The 11444-nt window shown below is 44.9% G+C and overlaps 1 long non-coding RNA gene across 1 annotated transcript; it reads right to left on the bottom strand.

Annotated features, from left to right (window-relative positions):
• Positions 1-1941: 1941 nt before the first annotated feature.
• Positions 1942-8574, bottom strand: LOC311428494. Its single transcript, XR_014687740.1, has 2 exons — positions 7778-8574; positions 1942-3238 (listed from the first exon to the last, which is right to left on the bottom strand). It is a non-coding gene; the product is annotated as an uncharacterized lncRNA (long non-coding RNA).
• Between the last annotated feature and the right edge of the window lie 2870 nt (positions 8575-11444).

Raw genomic sequence — 11444 nt, 5'->3', positions numbered from 1 at the left:
AGAGTCTGTTATTCACATCAAGTAGTCAGGCAGGTTTCTTTAGGAAGGCTGGGTTTCACTAGAACATTACTAGCCTGTAAGCCTCATGGCATCACCTTCCATCTTGACTGCTGAACCTCCTTGCTCCCTACTATCTTCTTTGCCAAGATACAGCTGTCCACATTTACTTTTCCTACTTGGCTGGACTGAATTTAAGAAGATCTTGCATCTAAGAAAGGGAACAAAAGCTGCTGCCCAGCAGCGTCTGGCTCAGGGAGGAGTGAGAAAGCTCTATGCAGCCCCCAAGGTCCATGCAGCAGGAGGCAGGAGGTGCTCCAGGCTCACAGCAGCAGTTCCCCTGCGGCCTGTGCAGGGAGAGGCCCCTGGTGGAGCAGGCTGTGCCCCTGGTTGAGCAGGCTGTCCCCCTGCAGCCCATGGGTCCCCCGTGGAGCAGATCTCCACGCTGCAGCCCCCCTGCGGGTGGAGGAGCCCCCGGTGGAGCAGGTGGCTGTGGCCTGGAGGAGGCCGCGGCCTGTGGAGAGCCCCCGCAGGAGCAGGCCCCAGGCTGGACTGGAACAGGCTGTGCTGAGCCTGCTTTGCCCGTGACGCTCCTTGTGGAGTGATCTCCCTGTCCTTCTGGCAGCCCTTGAGCCCTTGCCAGCCTCTTTTCTCCCCTTGGCGTTGGAGGAGGGGCAGGGAGAGAGCGCTTGTGCTGGAGCTCAGCTGCCCAGCTGAGGAAAACCACCACGGCTCTGTCTTGCCGCTGCTGCAGCACGCTGGTAGCAGCCAGCACCGTCTGTTCTTCGAGCCTCAGCAAGCCCACAGCATCTTCCCAGAAGGGATCCCTTTCCTTCACGCCTGACAGGCGCCGCCTCCAGAGGCTGAGGGCTTGTGCCCTGTTTGCAAGCGCTTTCTCAGTGCCCCCTTCCCCAGAGAAGGATCCCAGCTGCTTGGCTTCCCTGCCCTCTGCTGCCAGGCTCCCGCAGCTGCTATTCCAGCAGCGCAGCAGCCAGCTGACAATGTGCTCGCCTGGAGGACAGCTGCAATCTTGTCCCATGGCTCGCAGCTCGCCCAGGGATGGGGATCACCTGCTTCCTGATGCTTTTCTCTCTGCTCTCCTTTCCAACAGCCTCCTGTGCCCTGGGATGGCCCTACCTTGGGGTAGGCTGCCTCGCCTTCCTCTTGCTCCTTCCCCTTCTTGGGAGGACTTTCTGCCCTTCCGAAACGAGATGACTTCTGCATGCATTCCTTCCCCTTGTGTGTATTGGTGCCTGAGACAGCAGCGGGGTCGTCCCTGGAGCCAGCTGTAGGGCCTGTGCCAGGCTTGGAGGGGCTGCAGGGAACATGCCAGGGGCTGGAGTGGCTGGATGTGAAGTACTATCAGTAAAGAATTTCTTCCTAACATATATTAGAAATCTAACTTTTCAGTGTAAAGCTATTAGTCCATGTCCTGTCACTCCAGGCCCTGATAAAGACCCCCTCCCCAGCTTTCCTATAGGTTGCCTTTAAGTACAGGAAGGCTCTCAGCCTGGCACACAGTAAAAGTGATGGCAGATCCTTCACAATATTATTTGAATTTCACGTAAATAGAACAGACTATCAACTTACTTAGGAGAAGTAATACAATTTCAGAACTATTCAAAACCAAAGGCATTCCAAACTAAGTTTAAGTTCAGAGGAAATCCAAAGAAAAAAACTAATTTTGAAACTAATAATCAGAGACCATAATCTTCTTCAAATGATAGATTTTCCTCCTGTACTGGGTAATTTTGATCTGTCTTTAATGCTCATCCAGACATGGCTTTGACACCGAGTATCTTGCTTTGCCTCTGCATTAAGTCTTCTTCTCATGTGAGGTAAATGTCCTGCTCTTATGGGATGGGCCTAGGAGACACACGCGCTGTGTCTCACGATGCTTGGATATTGTTATAAGTTGCCCCCTTAATTAATTTTCAGAGAGCATTGCATTAATAATAGAAAGGAATTTATTGAGTAAGCAACAGCAAGCAAAACAGCGCTGGGCGGCCGGGGAGTCTCGGCTCCACCAACGGCGCGCACCTCACCCCCCCCCACGGTCCCTTTTTATATCTTGGTGATTTCAGTTTTACGCAGCACATCCTGGTGTATTCTGCGACTGCGCGCGCTGTTGCTAGGGGGTCGTCTCTGTCCCTCTGGTGGTCGTGAAGATGAAGGCCGTAGTCTTCCTCAGCGTTGTGGTTCAACTTCTTTCTTTATTTGGTCATGTTGGCCCAGCGTGAGACAGGAAGGCAAGATGTTGATACACTAGTTTAACAACTTATCAGGAGATGGTTACATGAACTTTGCAGCAGTGTTTTTTTAACAAAAGAGGCTACTGAGATGCAGAAGGAGAGAAGGGGAGGGGGTTCTCTATTTTGTTACATTAAGCAAAAGAATTTTCATAGTGTCTAGCAAAGGAGTTTTCACAACTCCCGTTCCTCAAACAGAACTCCTTGTTTTTATAATACAAAAGACAATGAACAAACATTTATTGTGTATTACAATCCCTCCTTTTTCTTTTAGTTACTCATTTTGTTCATTGAATCTCTGCAATACCTGGCTACTAAGAACTAATGTTTCCTTGATTCCTTTGTTGGTACTTATTGGCTCGTATTTGGCATGTATGAGCATTAGATGTGCCGCTTCTAAACATCCCTTTACAATCGCAATCAATTTATTAAAAATACATGGTCCAAAAGTTAGTGCTATTATTAATAACAACAAAGGTCCTGCTATTGTTGATAATAAAGTAGTAAGCCAAGGTGAATAATTAAACCAAGATTCGTACCAGCTCTGTTGGGCTTCATTCTCCCGTTTCCTTTTTTCCAACCCTTCCCTGGGTCTTGCCATTGTATCTCTTACCACTCCAGTGTGATCAGCATACACAGCATTCGTCTTTCAGGGCTGCAAACAGCCCGTCCTGTTGAAAAATACCAAATCTAATCCCCTACGATTTTGTAACACTACCTCTGAAGTGACCTGATAGATTTTCCAGGGCCGAGATGGATTGTTCAGTTTGGGTCAGGTCCTCGTCCACAGCAAAGCGTAAGGAAGTAAATTCTTGATTTTGTTTAACCAATGAGGCTACCCTGGTCCCCACTCCAGCTCCTCCCAGGATTATTAGGGTGGCCAAAGTTAGAGCCGTGAATGGTTCCCGTCTTTCCAGATGATAACTTGCCACTGTGTGCTGGGTATACATACAATCCTCAGGGTGGTATAGAATCCTTGGTATAATTATCACCTGTATACAAAAATCACGAGACGCATTAAAGAGTTTTAGTGATAGACAAAGAGCTACGCCCACTCACGAACAAACCCACCTAGCGTTGTTGGCTGGGATTAGCCACTTGGTTGATTGTTTTCCATTCTCCATGGTATTACATAGGTGACACTTCCCACTAGGAACCGTGCCCACACACCTACCACCTCCAGTGACTTGTGTTAGTGTTACCCTTATGTCTTTTCCCCAACTGCAATGTAGAGGGCTGTTCTTTGTGCGGGTGGGCTCCCCAGGATCCCCAATAGCATCATAATATGAAGGCCTTATACTAAAGCATAATCAACAGTGTTTTGTTACATTAGGGCTGCCGATGGTTGGCACTGTAGTATTTTCCACAGGCTGGATTCCCTGGACATTTTCTGACAATACCTCATTTGTTCCTACTGCCTGGGGCCTATCAGCATCCTCCTTTTTATTAGTATGAGTCCTCCCCTATCTGTTCCGTGTTCGTAAAATCTGACATTTTCCTAGTACCCAGCTAGTATCGTCCAAGTTTGTTATATTTATATATAGAACCTTGCAAATTTCTTTATTTCCGTGGAAGGTTCCTGTATACCCTATACCATGCCCTTGCCACCTGTAATGGGGATCCACTTGTCAGTTACAACCTTGCGGCCCATATCCCACTTGTAAGAATTTATTCCGACCAGCCCCGAGTGTCCAGTCCGTAGCAATGGTTTCACACCCCCAGTATGCACAATAATATGCGTTTGGATAATTACAGTACCCCTTTCCTGGGTTAGAACTTGGGCAGAAATAAAATTCTGATAGGTTAAAGCATGGCTGCACTGACGCCAGGTCACAAAATGTGATGCGGAAACTGGGAGCACCCGCTGTCGTCGTTTGCTGGATGATGAATTGATCCTCCCATCTGATTAAGCTCCATTTAAAAGGCTGGTGGGGATGCGCAGACCCATAGCTGACCAAAACGATGATACTGACTCCCATGTATCGTAGGAGGTGGTCGGAGCCCATCTAAATTGTCGGCCCCTCAGTCCCCCACCGTTTTCACTTCTCTGCCTCGCTTGTAAGTTCGGTTGCAGCGAACTACAAGGTATCAGTTCTTCTTGGCAGCAGCAGTGTTCTTCAGGGGAACCTACTAGGGAGCCTTCGAAACAGGGCCTCCTCCCCTTCCCACGATACACAGATAATACACAATACTTATCGAGTCCGTCTTAGCGTCAGCTTCAAGTCGTCAGGGCCTGGAGCTGCCTCCCATTTACGTTCCCGGATTGGTCCTTTCACACGGCTGGCATGCATCCATCCTTTCTCCGCAGTTCGAATTGCCGTTTCTGTGGTAAGCAAAACAACATAGGGGCCTTCCCCATCGTGGTGTTAAAGAAGTCTCTTTCCAAGTCTTAATTAGAATTGAGGGTGATCAAGTGGCAATTCCGAGTCATAGGGCATACCATATAGCATTTCAAAAGGAGAAATTCCTATATCAGTTCTGGGTTGTGTCCATATGTTTAACAGTGCAAGAGGTAAGCATTTTAACCAAGAAGCCTTAGTTTCCAGCACAAGTTTTGTTAGTTGTTTCTTAATTTCACCATTCATTTGCTCTACCTTTCCAGAAGAGGAGGGGTGCCAGGGGCTGTGAAAATCCCACTCAATCTCTAAGGCCTGCTTTAATCCTTGCAGTAAAGCTTTACACCCATTCAGTCACGTGGTCGATTAGGACAAACAAGTAACTCAGTAAAGTCTACCTGTATACTTTGGAAAGGTCAAAGCCCTGGCTCCCGTCCCCCTCTAGATAGGTTACAGAAGACCTTTTTATTTACCCTTTGACATATAGTACATCCTCTGCATGTGTGCTTCCCTAAAGTATATATTCCTACACAGACATGCTTTCTTAGAACAACATCACACATTGCTTGCACCTCCCAATGATTCTTCTGATGTAAAACAGTTATTTGCCTCATTATCACTTTATTCAGCATTTCTCTCCCATCAGGGAGTATCGATTTTCCTTAAAATGATCCACATATTTATAACATTAATACCTCCTTGGGAGGTTGTAATTGCTCCAAAATCTTTTTTAGAATTTACCCAAATAGATAGGTGGCCCTGTAAACCCCTAAAGTAAAATTGTCCACCTATATTGTTGCTTCCGCCCCCATTTCAGGGTCTTTCCAGTCAGAGGTGAATATACGTTTGCTCTCAGGGCCTGAGAGCACTCCATTAATAACACTGTTATTCCAGTCTAACAATTTACTAGTTGAATGCCCAATTTAATCATCAAATCCCTTCCCAACAAGTTAGTTTCTGCCTTGGATACATACAATAATTGCCCAGTAATCATTTTATCCCCTGGTCTCAGCTTGGTATCCCCCAAAAGTGGCACTGTTATCCCAGTCCCTTCTACCCCCATCACATTTAGGGTTTCACTAGTTAATTTAATCCCTGATACTTTACAAGTCAGTAATGACTTAGCTGCTCCAGTGTATTGGGTTTGATGGCAAGGTTTGAGGGTGTGTGAGGGGTGTGGGGGTGGGAAACTGCAGTGGCAGCCCCCGTGAAAAACAAAACAAAACAAAAACAGAAACCTCCCCGTGGTAGATAAGGGACAATTTCATCTGGCCCTAAAGGGGCCCACTGCTGCCCAGAGCCAAGCCATAGCAACATAGTCCGTGCCTCTGTGAGAGCACATCCACGAAAACAAACAAACAAACAAACAAACAAACAAAAACCTGCTGCTCAACAGCAGCTGGGAGAGCGAGAAACCCCCCCGCAGACACCAAAGTCAGTGCAGAAGGAGGGGGAGGAGGCGCTCCAGGCGCTGGAGCCGAAGCCCCCCTGCGGCCGCTGGAGACGCCCCTGGTGGAGCGGGCTGTTCCCCCCTCCCCGATGCTTGGGAAACTGAACAAACACCACAACAAATATGCAAATATACCAAAACTTCTAGACTGTTACTTAGATAATACCTACATCACCTTTCCCTGCTCATTCAACTTCGAATACCTTTAACACTTTCCACAAACCTTTTAACACTTCCTTTATCTTTCTCTAGCCTTTACTTTTCTAATGCCGACATCAAAGGCTCAGTCAGGGGCCAACTTAATTCCGTACCTTTTCCCTCCAAGATGCTGAAACAACATCAATATACAACATTTCATCCTGTTTTCCTTCTTTCCACAAAAACAACATTGACTGTAATATGGCGTTATAATTAGTAGTTCCATTTAGGGGCCACTCCGCTCCATCCTCTACTTTATAAAGTGGCCACCACTGATTACAATATTTGATAAGGGCTCTTTTACTCACTGTACCCTCTCAGCCCACTATATCCCTCCAATGTGTTAGTATACATCCTAGGAGGCTTTTCCTCAGGATTTCTTTGCTTTGAACTTTTCCTATTGTAATCTACAGTGGTTAATATTCCACCGTTTTCCTAGAAGCTCTTTACTAGTCAATCCCAATCCCTCCAAAATCCACAATATACAGATACACAAGTAAAATCAAACCACTGTAAATTAACTGCCTGTAGACAATTACACTGGGGACATTTAAACCTGATGAGCCGATAATATGCCTGGGCAAATTTTGTTCCCTTAGACATACACCTCAATGGCAGTTCTTATATTTACATATTAACATATTAACATATGTATAAAAGAACACTTTAACAAAAATGCCCGGGCTTTTATATATACAATATACAATGTACAGTTATTATTCCAGTTAGAATTATTCCTCAGCAGCTGCAAACATTATGCCAGTTGCCATTAAAGCTCGCTTACCCTCCTCCTGTCTCTTTCTTAAAATCTCAGACGTCCCTGGAGTTAATGGGGACTGCCACATATTCCTAGTCACTAATCCCTGAGTGCTAGAATCAGAGGTGTTATTGGCATCCCCCTGGGGTTGCAGATTAAGAAGCCCGGGAGTCGGAGGGGCTGCAGGTGGGGGTGGTGGAATATAGGGAGGCAGTGGGGCTGGGATCTCTAATTCTCAGTTTTTCTTGTGCCTCCCATCCCCTCCTTTTTCTTTTAGAGGATATAAATTGGCTCGAGTTTCCGAGCTGATCCACAAATGTGCATATTCACTTTCTTCCAAACTAAAAGGTTCTTTTGAGTTTACATAAATATTTAGGGCCTGGCAAACCCAATCTTCAAAGGACCCAAATACGGGCCAGTAAAGGTGGTCTCCTCGAATCTGTTTACCACCCCAAACTTCAACACAATAATGTATCATTTTTACTTTATTCCTTCCCCGCCTAAAAGGGGAATCCTCCCAATTTTTAATCATTAATCCCGGGGTAACCTAACATCAGACGTTACCCCGCCCATGGGACCAGAAGGCTTACTCTTCTTCTGTCCCATCTTCTGGAGCGCCTTCACACACACACACAAATCGCTTCCCCCTTTTCGTGGCCCAGTCCCTCGCGGGATGTGGGAACCGCACTACCGAGGGGTCCACACTCGCTTCGTCCACAATTGGACGTCTCACAGCGACACGCTCCAGGATACCCAACCCCAACCGAACGGATCACCGGCCTATACTTACTCACTCCTGAGTCTTCGTTCGGTCTTCGTGCACAAAGATTACTAGGGGTTGCCGGCTTTATTTGCTTGCTGCCGAATTTAGGGTTCGTCGGTGAAGGATTTGAATGAAAGCAGTCCTAGCGAAGGCCGCTGAAATCAGCGGGGCGCCCCCTCCGAAGGTCTTTCAATCAGATTGCCTTCATCCGAGTCACGGCACCAAATTTGTTATAAGTTGCCCCCTTAATTAATTTTCAGAGAGCATTGCATTAATAATAGAAAGGAATTTATTGAGTAAGCAACAGCAAGCAAAACAGCGCTGGGCGGCCGGGGAGTCTCGGCTCCACCAACGGCGCGCACCTCACCCCCCCCCACGGTCCCTTTTTATATCTTGGTGATTTCAGGATTACGCAGCACATCCTGGTGTATTCTGCGACTGCGCGCGCTGTTGCTAGGGGGTCGTCTCTGTCCCTCTGGTGGTCGTGAAGATGAAGGCCGTAGTCTTCCTCAGCGTTGTGGTTCAACTTCTTTCTTTATTTGGTCATGTTGGCCCAGCGTGAGACAGGAAGGCAAGATGTTGATACACTAGTTTAACAACTTATCAGGAGATGGTTACATGAACTTTGCAGCAGTGTTTTTTTAACAAAAGAGGCTACTGAGATGCAGAAGGAGAGAAGGGGAGGGGGTTCTCTATTTTGTTACATTAAGCAAAAGAATTTTCATAGTGTCTAGCAAAGGAGTTTTCACAACTCCCGTTCCTCAAACAGAACTCCTTGTTTTTATAATACAAAAGACAATGAACAAACATTTATTGTGTATTACAGATATCATCTTAATTCTGGGTGAAGATGAAAGGTCTCACTGCTTCCTGAACTTGGAAGTGGATGTCTGCAGTTAAGAACCCTCTGTCTAATCTAGAAACATGAAGGAAGGAGTTTGCTGGATTGCAAGTGACAGTGAAGAAAGCCACAGGTGACATATCAAACTGATTAAAATGTTATTTAGCTCAGGGCATGGCTAATGAAGTGGAGCTGGAATAGTTTGACGACTGTAATTACACTCACTATCACTGTGACTTGTTTATAGGATGACAATTTCTTTTCTAGCCTGGAAGCAAAATCATTGCATTTTAGCTTGTCCCAAGTTTTCCTTAAAAATACCAACAAGAAACAAACAAACCAAAAGGCAAACAAACAAACAACAAAAAACAAAACAGTCCTCCCTCAAAACCCCTCATCTACTAATACACTTTTCTTACTTGCTCAACTTTCAAGTATTTTACAGTTATTTAATATACACTCTGCATTGTCAACCAGGAAATTGAATATTTCTTATTTGTTATACTGAACTTTTTCTAGGAACCTACAGTGAAAGAAAAGGCATTTATAGCTTCAATAACAAGTTTCCAAACTACGAGACCTAAGGACCCAGAGGAAAATACTGTAATGAAAAATTTATCCAGAAACATTTCTTTGCTGTCCAAAAAACTTCTCTAAAACTTAGCAAGCTTTCATTGGGACAGTCTCATTACTTCATCACATTTGCTTTCCAGTCAGTAAATTCACAGAAAGCACTTCTGGCACAATGCTTCCAATTGCTACAATTACTATAAAGAAGAAAAGAATTATGACTCAAACTACTACCACCGAGCAGGGGCACAATCAAATGCAAACACGTCCCCTATTCATTCATAAGTGAAGGATTGAGACCAAAAACACAACTTCATGATGAAAACACCCAAGTGGACTAAATAATTAAGCAAACAGGTACAACTTTGGGAATGAAAGGTTTGATTATAGAACTAACTACTTGGTGGTATCATCCTGACCATATATATCCAGTACCAGATTTGTCCTCCATGGAACAACGCAGTGTCTCCACGTATCACTCTTTTGTTCAAGTTGTCAATATTTTTTTTTTTTCCTATAAAGTTGGACTTTGCCATGGTAGCACTAACGTTGAATTTAAGTTCTCACCTCTTTATTTGGCAAGTTGAAGAGGAAGTGTCTGCCAAAGCGTCCTGGTCTTCGTAAAGCAGGATCTATAGAATCCAGTCTGTTAGTAGCTCCGATTACCACGATCTCCCCTCTGTTATCTATGCCGTCCAGAAGGGTCAGAAGAGTTGAAACAATGGAACAAATAGAAAAATATAAGTTTTACTTACTGGTTCAGTAAATTTTGTTACATTCCACATGACTTTCTTGATGCCGGAATAACCTTCTTCCTAGTGGTCATTCAAAACTGGGAAAAAAATAGTCTACCAAGTCGGGGTTTTTTTGATTTGATAATAAATCTGCAGACTGTTAAGTCATCAAGCACTTCAAGACTGTTTGAAATAATCTCTACGTTAATATAAAAGGAGTACCGCACACTTCTGCTCAGGAAGAAAATCACGGAAAATGTCAACTTTGATTTTAGATGTTGAATTTGTTGCAGTGAGGTCTTCCTCATCGCACGATTCTATTTGGATTTAAACCACATTATCTATGGAGAGACCAAGATTAGGACAAGAACAGCACAGAGTTCAGCATGAAGCCAATCAGGAGCTCAAGTTTGTATTCTTTGTATTCAACTTTATCCTTCTCTTGCTGGAAGAACCTGCTTTTTGACTCTCCTTCTCTTCACTAGGAGCATGTTCCCTCTTGCTTTGGTAATGCTCTTTCTCAGTGGTTTTAGTCTTGTCCTTTGTATCTTGGCATCTCTCTGTAACAGCTGAGGAGGAAAGGTTTTTAGAGCTACATTCAGTGTCAGACTCGAGAGAGGAAGTATGCCGCAATTTCTCACTAGGCTCACAAGACTCTTTGCCGGACAAAACGGTTTCTTTTGAAATGAGGTCACGTTCTTTTGATCTTCTTGCTTTCTCCTTGTCTCCACCGTCATCACATTGGTACTGGGCGAGGTATTCATCGTTCCCAGGAGATTTCGGAGGGTCCACGACACTGCACAAAATAAAATCACATTTCTCACTTCTGCTGAAGGACGTGAATATTAAGAGTAAAACCTTCCAACGTCAAACAAACAAACAAAAACCTCCGGACTACAGGAACCCTCGCAAAGATATGCCATTTAGAAACCTCTCCTGTGATTAGGACACCTTCTTCAGCTCCCAGAGAAAGTGCTTTTTCCCCTCTTGCTTCTGAAGCCATTGCACTAAAAAAGCAAACGCATCTGTCTCCCTCCACATGCTGCTCTGATTAAGAGCCAGAATATTCAAAGCCACTCTATTTGTTCTCCCCACATAGCCGAAAAAACACCAGTTGAAAGAGTTTTCTACCTCTCTCCACGAATTTACATTCACATATCCTATGACTGCAAAAATAGAAGGCGGGGCTCAGGAGGAACAGCCAGTGCTGGAAATGAAAAAAAGCAGCCTGTTTCTTCAGAGTCTTAAGCCTATGCTACTAGGAACAAAACAAAACAAAACAAGAGGAGAGAGGAGAGGAGAACAACAGCGGGAAATTTACCTATTCTCCAGGTGTTCAATTGCAAAGCCTCCTCTGGAGGATCAACAGTTGTGAATTCAGTGTGCTTAGGAGAAATCAGATCTACATCTGAACCACAACTATTCCAGTAGTATCACTAACTTCTGTTACTCTGAAGAAGCAGTCAGCACCGTTTCTATGTTAGGAAAGAGCTGAACAGAGTCTGTTATTCACATCAAGTAGTCAGGCAGGTTTCTTTAGGAAGGCTGG

Source organism: Aythya ferina, assembly GCF_964211825.1.
Source record: "Aythya ferina genome assembly, contig: HAP1_SCAFFOLD_86, whole genome shotgun sequence".
NCBI lineage: Eukaryota > Metazoa > Chordata > Aves > Anseriformes > Anatidae > Aythya > Aythya ferina.
This window is presented reverse-complemented; position numbering and strand designations above follow the sequence as displayed.